The sequence below is a fragment of the Stegostoma tigrinum genome, chromosome 7 (genome assembly GCF_030684315.1).
Source record: "Stegostoma tigrinum isolate sSteTig4 chromosome 7, sSteTig4.hap1, whole genome shotgun sequence".
NCBI classification, from domain to species: Eukaryota; Metazoa; Chordata; class Chondrichthyes; order Orectolobiformes; family Stegostomatidae; genus Stegostoma; species Stegostoma tigrinum.
In genome coordinates, this window is record NC_081360.1 from 42794862 (window position 1) to 42809443 (window position 14582).

Sequence of the window (14582 nt, forward strand, 5' to 3'; positions counted from 1 at the left end):
AGGGCAGTGTGCAGCATGAAGCTAGCCCCTTTCCAATAATTGGGACACACAAGAACAGAAAGTGTCCATTAAATCAGGGAGCTATTTCTTTGCACAAGGTTTTAGATTTCAAACTGAATTTTTTTTAATATCATTGCAGTGGGAAGTGAAATGACCATTGTTTTCAGTGAGCTGACACTCGGGGCTTTGTGATTATATGGCCAGTGCCAACTTTGTTCCAGGCAGCTACCGTTCCACTGCCAAGCTATATCTGTGCCCATTTGCATCACTGCATCACTTAGTGGCAGTATTCACAATAAACCCTAGCTATGTGAGAAAAAAGAACCCACAGAAAATAATGACTCAGATTTCATTTCTTCCACAGAGATGAGAGTTGCACGTGGGGAGACTGCAGAATTCCCGACATAACACAATTTCGGGGAATTGTCAGGGAAATTGAAGATTCCACTGGATAAATCCCCTGTACCCACCGAAAATATCTACTGGATGTGACATCGCCCTGACCTATTCGGAATCTCCCATCACTTAACTGGCCCCCTTCCCACCTTGGGCAATGGCACATTACCTACCAAGCACATTATTTACTTGGCATTTTATCAACCTTGCACCCGTACCCTTACCCATCTGGAACCTACCCTCCTGGTAACCTAAATTCACAATGACCTTACGTATTTATCCTTTCTCTGGAGCTGTCAAAGAAGCTGTCTGCAAAAATTACAGAATATGGCTGCTGTTGTTCTGAGAAGCAGAGATTGCTGGAGAATCTGGCAGCACCTGTGGAGAGAGAAACACAGTTAAAATTTCAATTTCAATCTCATCCTTTTTTGGAACTGAAGAAGTGATCTGATTGTTTTTGTTTCAGATTTTCAGCATCCACAGCACTTCACTTTCACTGCTTTGTAAAATGAAGTGTCGTTTGCCCTGACTATCCTGTATTATGAGAAACCTGTCAGATTTAAAGTAAGCTCTGCATGTCTGAAGGGGCGCTGATCAGAATCTTGAATCAGAAATGCAGAGGTCTTTCTTAATGTAACAAAGAGAATGATTTCCATTCCTCAGAAAATCTGGTCCATTTTTCCTTACAGTAGGTAGCTACGATTGTCTAGACATCCGACTGATAATATAGAAAGTATTGAAATATAACAACTAAACTTATTACTTACAAATATGGCATGCAATAGAAACGAGTGAGACAACCAAAGTTACAATTTACACACAAATTAGCAGGCATATCAATGTAATGCAACAATTTCATTTTTTAATTGTCAAGCACAATCATAGATAAAATAATCAAATATGGGAAAATAAAATTAATTTTAGTGAGCAGTTTACCAGTAAAGTAAAAATAGAACAGTTCGTTAATGTATGTGTTTATTTTTGGATTTAGCCCTGATGGCTAATTATCAAGCTATAGCTTCAAGTGAGACAGTGTTGATAAATGGAACCCTGATAGTACAGCCTGATAGCATTGTAATTACTGGTGGGGTACAATACAGCATCACTGAAGTTTTACTAAATTGTGTTTGAATTATAAGAAGGAATACCATGTATACACAATCATTATTGTTTGATTCTTAGAAACATAATTTAAAAATATAAATATAATAAATGAGTAGATGCAAAGATCAGTATTTGTAAAGAATCTGGTTCAGTTTGAATCAGTCATTCGTCTAATCTGTGGTCTAATGATTATAATATATTTGCAGAGTTTATTTGAAAAGTAGCAGTGAAGTAGAACAAGATGAAATACAAATGGTTAGCATTCACTGGCAATAAGTTGACCTTTGAATTCCATAGTTACTCAAACATGACAAGTTTAGCATGTTTTATTGAATCCAACTAACATTATTTTACAATCAACTTAGTTATTAACTGATGCTACATTCTTGATGTTGCCATTGGTGTATCCAATGCAACTTCATTTAGTGATAATGGAAACTGCAGATGCTGGAGAATCCAAGATAACAAAGTGTGAAGCTGGATGAACGCAGCAGGCCAAGCAGCATCTCAGGAGCACAAAAGCTGACATTTTTAAAACATTTTTTACTATAGGATACTCTTTACATATAGTTTCAAACAAAAATTTGCAAAAAAAACAAACTTTGTGTTACCTATAGCAATCTTGATATGTTTTCTGCTACATCTGAGATGAAAAAATGTGGGAACAACATTCTTTTTCATATATAACACAATCAGACTGCACCACCAGCTCAGTTTAGTGTGGCATACAATTCAAAAAGATATAAAAACAAAATACAGCAGACGTTAGAAATCTGAAGCAAACAGGAAATGTTGAAGAAACTCAACAGGCCTGGCAGCATTGATGCAGAGAGATATAGAGTTAACGTTTCAAGTCCAGTATGATGCCATGACAACAAAATGATTTGAGGTTGTGAAAAGGTAAGTAGTAAACCTCGAGACAAATACGTTGCCATCATTGACAGTAAACATTTAGTTGTTCCAAGTTGCATTGTCCATAGCAGGTGCCAGCACAGTTATCTCAGATTTCCTCCAATGCCATGCCCCACAACCTGGGTCAGAGCGACCCACTCGAATTGTTCCTGAATCAGGAGGCCACACATGTCGTGACAACATCACAAGCTTTTTATAATCCATGCTGTGGCTAAACCAGCTTGTTTTGCTTCAGAGGTGGCAATCTTTTTTTGCATTTCCCTTTATATTCAAAACTTCCTTCTCTTTCACCTCTTGCTCCTTTCCTGATGAATGGTTTCCTTCCAGGACCTCAATGTCCTCATAAATACAGCAGTGCACCGTGTCAAAACTGAAGTAATCCAAGAGAAAATTGGAAGGCACCACTCAACCATTCCAGCCCCCACAGCCGTTTCTTCCAAAGCTTGATAATCTGCTCAGTCGTTCTCTTGGGAAGAAAGTGCCACTGGTCATTTCTGAGCCTGGGTACCCTGCAGAGAGATCAGTAGAAATCACTTAAGGGGATATTCCTTTCCCCATAAGATCTCTCCATGCACATTGGGGATTGGAGTGAAGACCTGAGGCAGCCTCGAAGGACAAATGCTGAAGAGAACGTGGCAGATACCAAGGAAGTGAGTGCACACGTGAAGGAATCTCTTCCTCTATTTGAGTTAGATGCAGTGAGAAGGGAAGTCCTTCCTGTTGATGATTTTCATAGATTAGTTGCTGTCATACCTTGAAGGCTATATGAGTTCCATTGATGATGCACCTGCAGTAAAATCCAACAATGACTACAGAACCTTACCAATTATATACCTGTCATATTCAATTAGTCTGCTGTCCAGCTCTAGCAAAGAGGGCATCAGTAATCTGTAGGATGAGGGGCAATGTTACCATTTGCAAGATGCCAAAAAAAATCCTCAAAAGATCCTCAGAGAAGACAGAGGCAACAAAGATCAGATCCACAGTGACTTTGCCTGCTGGCAATGTTCATCATGGAATCCTAATTACACGTGAGATGGTGCTGGTGAGCCTCCTTCTCAAAGCACACTGCAGGAGGAACCCTTATACTGCTGTTAGGAAGGGAGTCCAAGGACTTTGAAACAATGACAATGTAGGAACAGTCATACAGTTTCATTTCACAGTCGTGTTGGAGAGAAGTGTTGAAGGAAGCATTGTGCCCTTGCAAACGGTGCCCTTGTTTTTCGAGGTGGTAGAGGTTGTGGATTTGAAAGCCAATGTGAAAGGAGTCTTGGTAAGTCACTGCAGTGTGCACCACTACAGGAGGTAGCTGGAAAAGCGCATCCAGTCAGACAGCATCCAGGAAAGTTTTGTCTTAGACTGTGTAGCACTTGCTTGTTGAACCTGCACTCATCCAGTCAAGTGGAGAGTATTCTAACAAACATCTGACTTGAGTCTTGCATATTGAAATCCTGCTTTCAGAGACAGAAGGTGAGATATCATCATTAAAATTCCTAGCAGTTGGGTTGATCTTGGAGCTACAGCATTTATAAGACTGGTTCAGTTCTGATTTGGCTCAGTGTCATAGAATCATGGAGTCATGCAGCACAGAAACAGATTCTTCAGTGCAACTCATCCATGCTGACCAGGTATCCTTAGCTGAGCTAGACCAATTTGCCTCTCTAAACCTTTCCTATTCATGTGCCTCTCCAAATATGTTTTAAATGTTGTAATGGTACTCGTCTCTACCACTTCCATTGGCAGCACATTCCAAATGCACCACCTTCTATGTGAAATAGTTGCCCCTCAGGTTCCTTTTAAGTCTTTCCCTTCTCACTTTGTACTTACACCATTTAGTTTTGGACTTCCCTATCATGGGGAAAAGACTTCGATTATTCACCTCATCTATGTCCTTCATACAGTCATAGGTTCACAAAGCCATACAGCATGAAAGCAGACCCTTTGGATCAACCAGCCCATGCCTGCCATAATCCCAAACTAAATCTGCCTGCACTTAGCCTACATCCCTCCAAACATTTCTTATTCATGTACTTATCCAAATTTTTCTTAAACTTTGTAAGTGTACACTCATATACCACTTCCTCAGGAAGCCCATTCCATGCACGAACCACTTTCTGTGTTAAAACATTGCCCCTCATGTCCTTTTTAAATCTTTCTCCTCTCACCTTAAAATATGCCCGTTAGGCTTGAAATCGTCCATCCTAGGGAAAAGCCAACTGCCATTCACCTTATCTATAAGCCTCATGATTTTGAAAACCCCTAAGGCCAACTCTTCAGCTTTCTATGGTCCAGTGAAACAAAGTTCCAGCTTATCCAGACTTTCCCTGTAACTCAAATCTTCTATTCCCGGCAGCATCCTGGTAAATCTTTTCTGAACCCTATCCAGCTTGATAATATCCTTCCTATAACAGGGCAACCAGACTGGACACAGTACTCCAGAAGAGAGCTCACCAACATCCTGTACAATGTCAACATAAAGTCCTTAACATACTCAGAGGTCTAAGCAATGAAGGCAATCATGTTAAACACTTTGTTAACCACCCTGGCTACATGTAACACACATTTCAAAGAATTATATACCTGAACCCTTGGGCCTCTTTGTTCTACAACACTACCCAGGCCCCTGTTTTTAATTGTACAATTCCTGCCCTTGTTTATTTCACCAAAATTCAATACCTTGTGGTTATCCAAATTAAACTCCATCTGACACTCCTCAGCCCATTGAACCAATCGATTAAAATCTCTTTGTAATTTTAGATAACCTTCTTTACTGTCTATAAGGTCACCCCTCAGCCTCCCATCTTCCATGGAAAGAAAATCCCAGCCTATCCAGCCTCTCCTCAAAACTCAAAACTCAAAATCTTCAGTCCAGGCAACATCCTGATAAATCTTCCTTACATCCTTTCCAGTTTAATAGCATCCTTCCTTAGCAGGGCAAACAGAATTGTACACAGTACTCTAAAGGTGACCTCACTAATATGATGTGCGACCACAACATGACATCCCAACTCCTACATTCAATGTTCTAACCAATGAAAACAAGTGTGCCAAATGCCTTCTTCATCACCCTGTCCACGTGCGACTCCACTTTCACGGAATTATGTACCTGCACTCCTAGGCCTCTCAGTTCGATAACACTGCCCAGGACCCTAATATTAACTGTGTAAGTCCTGCCCTGGTTTGTCTTACCAAAATGCAACACCTTGAATTTAACTAAATTAAACTCCAAATGCCACTTCTCAATCCATTGACCTCGCTGATTAAGATCCTGTTGTACTCTTAGTTAACCTTCTTCACTGTCCACTAAACCCTAATTTTAGTGTCATCCACAAACTCACTAACCATGCAGCCTATATGCTCCTCCAAATTGTTTATATAAATGATGAATAACAGTGGATCCAGCATTAATCCTTGCGCCACACCATTGGTCAAGGCTTCCACTCTGCAACATAACCCTTTACCATCATCCCGTGTCTCCTATCATCAAGCCAATTCTGTATCTAATTAGTTTGCTCTCCCTGGATTCCATGTGATCTAACCTTACTAACCAATCTACCATGTGGAACCCTGTTGAAGATATTGCTAAAATCCATGCACAATGTCTATCACTTTCCCTTCGTGTATCTTCTTGGTCACTTGTTCAAAAAAAACTCAATCAAGTTAGTAAGATGTTATTTCCCATGTACAAAGCCATGCTGACTACCTCCAATCAGTCCTTGCCTTTCCAAATGTATGCAAACCCTGTCTTTCAGAATCTCCTCCAACAACTTACCTACCACTGACATCAGGCTCACAGGTGTATAGCTACTTGGCTTTTCTTTGTAGCCTTTCTTAAATAATGACACAACATTTGATACCATACAGTCTTCTGGTTCCTCAGCCATGGTTGTTAACAATACAAATATCTTTGCAAGGGACCTACAATCAATTCTCTAGTTCCCAGGGTGTTCTGGAATACACCTGATCAGGGCCTGGGGATTGATATATCTTTAGGCATTTTAAGATCTACAGTGCTTTCTCTTCTGTAATGTGGACACTTTGCAAGATGTCATTAATTATTTCCTCAAGTTACCTAGTTTCTATGTCTTTCTCCTCAAAATATCCACTGTAAAGAAGGAAATTCTTGGCTTATTATCATCTCTCAAATGCTTTAAGATTTTTTAACGCAGTACAGTGGCATAGTGGTTGGCACTGCTGTCTCTCAATGCCAAGGACCCGGGTTCAACTCCTCCCAGAAACCAAAGACGTGCAGTATAGGTGGATTAGCCATGGTTAATGTGGGGTTACAGGGATAGGGTATGCGAGTGGGTCTGGGTAGGATGTTCTTCAGAGGGTTGGTATGGACTCTGTAGGGTCAATGGCCTCCTTTCGTACTGTAGGGATTCTGTGATATATCTGGAATGGTTACGGAGAGACCACAGTCTATACTGACCACAACTCATTAACTTTACAGTAACTACAGTAACTTTTGTGGCGTTATTTAAGATTCAGAACACTAAGATATTCTGTTGGAACTAGTTAAGAAATTGAGCGTGACTGCAGATGCCCTGTTCAGAACTTAAAGAGACCCAGTTAGAAATCGTAGAATCCCTACAGGGTAGAAGTAGGCCATTTGGCTCATTGAGTCCACATTGACCCTCCAAAGAGCATCCCACCCAGACGAACACCCTACCCTATCCCTGCATTTCCCACCCGAGACACTATGGGCAATTTAGCATAGCCAATCCACATAACCTGCACAACTTTGGACTGTAGGAGGAAACTGGAGCACCCGGAGGAAACTGGAGCACCCAAAGGAAACCCACACAGACACGGGGAGAACCTGCAAACTCCACATAGACAGTCACCAGAGGCTGGAATTGGACCTAGGTTTCTGGCACTGTGAGGCAGCGGTGCTAACCACTGTGTCATTGTGTCGCTCCTGAATGAAATAAAAAGTTAATACTGATTGAGGAATAAATGTGAGTGCATCTGTTGTTTTATGTGTTTTTTTTTCATTTTACGGCTCGTTAATGAAATGAGAATGGCTATGTTTTCATTTGCCCTGCAGGTGAAGTGTTGAGATAATTAATCAGAATTCCAAAGTATTTATAGACATTCGAGCAAAAGCAAGTTTGCTTCACAGAGTTCTGAAGGAGAGTCGCATTGAACTGAAAATGCTGACTCTGGTTCTCTCTCCATTGATGCTCCATTGATGATCAAATTATCATATCCACTATTTCCCCTTTATTTATTCTGCTTGTTATCTCCTCAAAGAATTTTACTGAATTTGTCAGGCACACCTTCCACTTCAGGACTGATTGCTTGATCAAATAATTAGCTCTTTGACTGTGACATTCACAGCATGCTAACACTCAAAAATGGGCTGATACGCACCAAAGTGTTCAGAACCACTAATCCACTTCAACTTAAAGCTAACTTCTTGTCCTTGTGTATTTTTAGAGAGTAAAACAGGTAAATCTGCAGGGTGTGGCTCTCTGCCAGGAGGAGACAAAAGAGTCATCCCCTCATAAATCTCTTCTTGTTAAGTTTCTCACTATTTGAAGTTTCCCTGGAAATTTACATGTACAATATTCCATTAGGGGCCACATAGGACTTTGCAAGTCAGTGAATTTAAATCTGTCATTTTTCTGTCCCAATCTTCGTTTTAAAACAACATATTTTGGAATTAAAAATAGCGTATGTTTATGCGTAATACAGTGAATGCTGGAAAAACTCAACAGATTAGGCAGCATTTGTAGAGACAGAATCAGAGTTAACATTTCAAATTTGAAATGACTCTTCCATAGTATTTTCTTTTTATTTCAGATCTGAATGTCCACAGTATTTTGCTTTTATTGCCAGGAGCTGAGTGGCCCTGGCAGAAGCAAACTGTGCATTAGTGAGCAGGTGATTGCTGCGGAAGTGATACCACTTTGTTGATGACCAAGAGTAGACTGATACGGTCGTAATTTGCTGTCAGAGATAGTAGGAACTGCGGATATTGGAGAATCTGAGATAATAAGGTGTAGAGCTGGATGAACACAGCAGGCCAGGCAGCAGGAAAGCTGACATTTCTGACCTAGACCCTTCAGGCCTGAGATGTCCTCCTGCTCCTCTGATGCTGCCTGACCCACTGTGTTCATCCAGCTCTATACCTTGTTATCTCTAGTAATTTGCTGTGTCGGATTTGTCTTATTTCTGGTGGGGCCAATACCTTGGCAATTTTTTGCTCTGTCAGATAAATGTCAGTGTTTTGGGTCTACTGAAACAGCTTGGTTAGGAATGCGGGTTCTGTAGAATGTATCTACTGCATAATTGCTGGAATGTCATCGGGCCCCAGAGCCTTTGCAATATCCAGGGCCTTCTGCCATCTTTTAATTTCAGTTGGAGTGACTGGAACTGACTGCCGACAAGCACCTACAGTAGCAGAGCCCTCAGGAGGATGCCTAAGAATACATTGTTTCAAATGTGCCCTGGATACAAAGTCTGCTCACTTGTCTATCAGAAACTTGAAAAATCCATACAGTGGAACATGCCTTTTCAGTGGCATAGAATTAAGCATTTCTTGTTGAGGGAATCCATCCGCCCTTTGGCAAAATATGTAAAGGCCTGTGGAACATTAGGTATTTCCACTCTGCATTACTGGAATCCAGATTTACCAACTCCAAGGTATCCATGACAGTGGGGTACTGCAGGGAACAATGCTTGGATCCAAGCTATGCACAATATACGTTAATGATTTACATAAAGGAACTGAATGTAGTGTCTACAAGTTTGCAGATTGGAGAAATTGGAGTTAACAACCACCAATGGACTGTTGAAGTCGACATGCTGCAGCTGAGTAAACTGATCAGTCAAAAAAAAGTCTGTCTTCTACCTGTTTGAGTGTGTGCCATGGTTTTCAACAGAAATTAATATTACCGTGATTTACAATGTCTTGCTGCTTTGCAAATTAATGAGCAGACATTTCCAACAACGCTGTTAATTTTACCCATTATTTCCTTAAAGCTTTCACATGGATGCAATGCAGTTCCCAGCACATTGCAACAAGAACAAAAGCAGAATTCTGAAATCAGGTTGATCTGACACCTGGCTGTGTGAAACAGATGAAACCTACCACCGTCTATATTTATTTAGTGCCTTTAATGTAGTAAAACATACCAGGGTATTTCATGGTATCATAAAGCAAAAATGCGACTCATAGAGTCATAAAGCCATACAGCACAGAAACAGACTCTTCAGTCTGACCAACACATGCTGGCCATGTTCCCAAACTAAACTAATCCTACTTGCCTGTGTTTGACCCACATCCCCCCAAACCCTTCCTATTCATATATTTATCCAGATATCTTTTAAATATTGTAACTGTACCTGCATCCACAACTTCGTCTGGCAGTTCATTCCACATACTAACGTCACTCTGCATAAAAAAGTTGCCCCTCATTTCCTTTCTAAATCTTTCCCCTTTCAGCTTAAAAATGTGCCCTCTACTTTTGAACTCCCTCACCTTCGGGAAAAGACCTTTGCTATTCACCTTATCAAGCACATCATGATTTTATAAATCTTTATAAGGCCACCCCCCCTACCTCCCATGCCCGAGTGATAGAAGTCCCAGCCCATCCAGCCTATTTTTAAAACTAAAACCCTCCATTCCCAGCAACATCCTGGATTTTTTTTTTGAACCCTCTCCAGTTTAATAATATCCCTCACATAACAGGGCATCCAGAACTGGACACAGTGCTCCAGAAGACTCCTCAAAAACATCCTGTATCACCTCAGCATGACTTCCCAAATCTTATATTCAACAATCTGAGCAATGAAGGCAAGCATGCTAAACATCTTCTTCACCACCCTGTCCACATGTGACAGAAATTTCAAAGAGTTATGTACCTGAACTCCTAGGTCTCTCTGTTCTACCACACTACCCAGGGCCCTACCATTAACTGTATAAGCCTTGCCCTTGTGTGTTTTACCAAAATGAAATTCCTCACATTTATCCAAATTAAACTCCATCACTAGCTCAAGCGGCCAGAATCAATGTGAGGATATCTCTGACAGTTATAGAGCTGAAAGTGATTTCAGAGATAAAGGCGAGGACAGCAAGAGCATAGAAGAAATTGAAAAAAGGATGAGAATTCTGGGATTAATATGCTGCTCGATCAGAGCTAATGCAATCAGCATGCATGGTGTTGGAAACGGAAGGGATTGATTTGAGCTAAGATGTGCGCAGGGGAGTTTTTGATGACTGTGACCTTAGGGAATAGGGTAGAATGTGAGACACCAACAGGCACATATTGGAATATGCAAGTCTAGAGGTAATAAAAGCATAAAAAATGATGAAGTCAGGTAATGTTGTAGAGGTGAAAATAGGTGATCTTGATGATGCCAGTAATATCTAGTTAAAAATGCATCTTTATTAACAAAGCTACACCACCTGGTTTTCCTTTTTTCTTATTTTTCTGTAATGTTGAGTGTTCTTGAATATCAAATACCCAGTCCTGGTCACACTGCAACTATGCATCTGGAATAGCTATCAAGCGATATTAATTTCAAGAAGGGAAATATGGATAATCCAGGAAACTATAGATCGGTGAGTCTTACATTCGTTGCTGGCAAGCTATTGCAGAGAATTCTTGGGAATAGGATTTACATGTGTTTGGAAAAGCGCAGCCTAATAAAAGACAGTCAGCATGGCTTTACGTGAGGCAGGTCATGTCTTACTAACTTGATTGAATTTTTTGAGGTGGTGATGAAGATGATTGAGGAGGCTAGAACAGTAGCTATTGTTTACATGGATTTTAGTAAGGCTTTCAACAAGCCCCTCATGGTAGGCTCATCCAGAAGATTACGATGTATGGGATCTGTGGTAACTTGGCCATGTGGATTCAGAATTGACTTGCCCAGAGAAGGCAGAGGGTAGTGGCGGAAGGGTGTTTTTCAGGCTAGAGATCAGTGACTAGTGGTTTTCCACAGGGACCTGTACTGACACCTCTGGTGTTTGTGATAAATATAAGTGACTTGGATGATGGGTAGGTTAGTAAGTTTGCAGATGATACGGAAATCATTAGAGTTGCAGATAGTGTAGTAAGTTGTCAAAGGATATAGCAGGGTACAGATCAGTTGCAGATATGGGCGGAGAAATGGTGAATAGAGTTTAATCCTGGTAAATGTGAAGTGCTGCAATTTGGGAGATAAAATGTTAAGGAAAATTATACAGTTAATGTCAGGACTCTGAACAACATTGACGTATAGATGGATCTTGAGGTTCAAATCTATAGCTCCCTGAAAGTGGCTATGCAAGGAGATACAGTGGTAAAGGAGGTGTATGGCATGCTTGCTTTATTGTTTGGGGCATTGAGTACAAGAATCAGGATGTCATGTTGCAGCTTATAAGACTTTGATTATGGCCACACTTGGAATATTGCACTCAGTTCTGGTCACCACATTACAGGAAGGATGTGGAGGCTTTGGACAGTGTGTAGAAGAGGTTTACCAGGATGCCGCCTGGATTGGAGGGTATGAGCTGTCAGGAGCGGCTAGAAAAATTTGGGTTGTTTTCTCCGGACAGGTGGAGGCTGACAGGAGACTTGACAGAATTCTATAAAGTTCTGGGATGCATAGTTGGTGGTCAGAATCTTTTTCCCAGATTAGAAATGTCTAATACTCGGGGCCATGCATTTAAGGTGAGGGGGGTAAATTTCAAAGGAGACATGAGGGTCAGGTTTTTCACACAGAGAGTCGTAGGCGTCTGGAATGCGCTGCCAGGCTGGTGGTGGAGGCAAATACGATAGGGGCATTTAAGGGACTTTTAGATAAGCACATGAATATACAAGGTATGGAAGGATATTGACCAAGGGCAGGCAGAAGGGTTTAGTTTAATTTGGCATCGTGTTCAGCACAACATTGTGAGCCGAAGGGCCCATTCCTGTGCTGTACAGTTCCATGTTCTATATTCTTATTTAGTTCTATGTATGCCATCAATTTGTCTTGTTATAAATGCTTCATGTAATCAGATAGGATGAACCTTAATCTTTGATATTTCTACCATTATTACTTAATCTGGTTCTAATTTCTGCTGCATATTTCTCTTTATATTTTAAAGCTTCCGATCACACTTTAATTATTTTTTGGCTCTTCATTTGCCTATAGTCACATTAGTTACAATCCATAGAAATTCTTAAACAACTCCTGTCATTTGCAGAGTAGCTAATGTACACCCACTATTTAAAAAAAGAGGTAAAGAGAAAAGAGGGAATTATTGGCCGATTAGCCTAACATTGATACAGGCAGTTCTCCTATAATGCGATAGTTGCATTCTTATGTGATGTCACGCTATAGAAAATCACCATAGAAAATCGCTACATTGCACAACAGAAAGTTTGCATTATCCAAACAGCGTACATTATTCATCAGAGATAATGGGAACTGCAGATGCTGAAGAATCCAAGATAACAAAGTGTGAAGCTGGATGAACACAGCAGGCCAAGCAGCATCTCACGAGCACAAAAGCTGACGTTTCGGGCCTACACTCTTCAATAGAAAAGGGGGATGGGGAGAGGGTTCTGAAATAAATAGGGAGAGAGGGGGAGGCGGACCGAAGATGGATAGAGGAGAAGATAGGTGGAGAGGAGAGTATAGGTGGGGAGGTGGGGAGGGGATAGGTCAATCTGGGGAGGACGGACAGGTCAAGGAGGCGGGATGAGGTAGGTAGGTGGGAAATGGAGGAGCGGCTTGAGGTGGGAGGAGGGGATAGGTGAGAGGAAGAACAGGTTAGGGAAGCGGGGATGAGCTGGGCTGGTTTTGTGATGCAGTGGGGGGAGGGAACAAGCTGGGCTGGTTTTAGGGTGCAGTGGGGGAGGGGAAGATTTTGAAGCTTGTGAAGTCCACATTGATACCATTGGGCTGCAGGGTTCCCAAGCGGAATATGAGTTGCTGTTTCTGCAACCTTCGGGTGGCATCATTGTGGCACTGCAGGAGGCCCATGATGCAGCCCAATGGTATCAATGTGGACTTCACAAGCTTCAAAATCTCCCCTTCCCCCCACTGCATCACAAAACCAGCCCAGCTCATCCCCGCCTCCCTAACCTGTTCTTCCTCTCACCTATGCCCTCCTCCCACCTCAAGCCGCACCTCCATTTCCCACCTACCAACCTCATCCCGCCTCCTTGACCTGTCCGTCCTCCCTGGACTGACCTATCCCCTCCCCACCTCCCCACCCATACTCTCCTCTCCACCTATTTTCTCCTCTATCCATCTTCGGTCCGCCTCCCCCTCTCTCCCTATTTATTTCAGAACCCTCTCCCCATCCCCCTCTCTGATGAAGGGTTTAGGCCGGAAACGTCAGCTTTTGTGCTCGTGAGATGCTGCTTGGCCTGCTGTGTTCATCCAGCTACACACTTTGTTAACCATTATTCATCAATTGCATTACAACCAATTCACATTAACAGAACACACAGATTTAATGGCACAACACCTGGAGAACAGTGATAGGATTGGATAAGGTCAGCATGGGTTTCTGAAAGGGAAGTCATGCTTGATTCATTTATTGGAAGCTTTTAAGGACGTAACCAGTAGAATTGATCAGTCGCTCCAGTGGTTATGGTTCAATCAACTTTCAGACAAGGTTCAGCATGAGAGATTAGCATGTGAAATTAAAGTGAATGGGACAAGGAGTCATGTACTGACATGGATAGAGAACTGGTTGCCCTACAGGAAAACAAAGATCCTCCGACACTTCCGCCATTTACAATCCGACCCCACCACCCAAGACATTTTTCCATCCCCTCCCCTGTCTGCTTTCCGGAGAGACCACTCTCTCCGTGACTCCCTTGTTCGCTCCACACTGCCCTCCAACCCCACCACACCCGGCACCTTCCCCTGCAACCGCAGGAAATGCTACACTTGTCCCCACACCTCCTCCCTCACCCCCATCCCAGGCCCCAAGATGACATTCCACATCAAGCAGAGGTTCACCTGCACATCTGCCAATGTGGTATACTGCATCCACTGTACCCGGTGCGGCTTCCTCTACATTGGGGAAACCAAGCGGAGGCTTGGGGACCGCTTTGCAGAACACCTCCGCTCAGTTCGCAAAAAACAACTGCACCTCCCAGTCGCAAACCATTTCCACTCCCCCTCCCATTCTCTTGATGACATGTCCATCATGGGCCTCCTGCACTGCCACAATG

The 14582-nt window shown here is 42.1% G+C and overlaps 1 long non-coding RNA gene across 1 annotated transcript in view; it reads right to left on the bottom strand.

Moving 5' to 3' along the window:
- Window positions 1–2472: 2472 nt before the first annotated feature.
- The window catches only part of LOC132209817 (uncharacterized), a 54680-nt gene continuing 42570 nt past the window's right edge, over window positions 2473–14582 (bottom strand). Inside the window, exon 3 of the long non-coding RNA XR_009445937.1 lies at window positions 2473–3199. This is a non-coding gene — a long non-coding RNA (uncharacterized LOC132209817). The remainder of the gene's footprint in view (window positions 3200–14582) is intronic.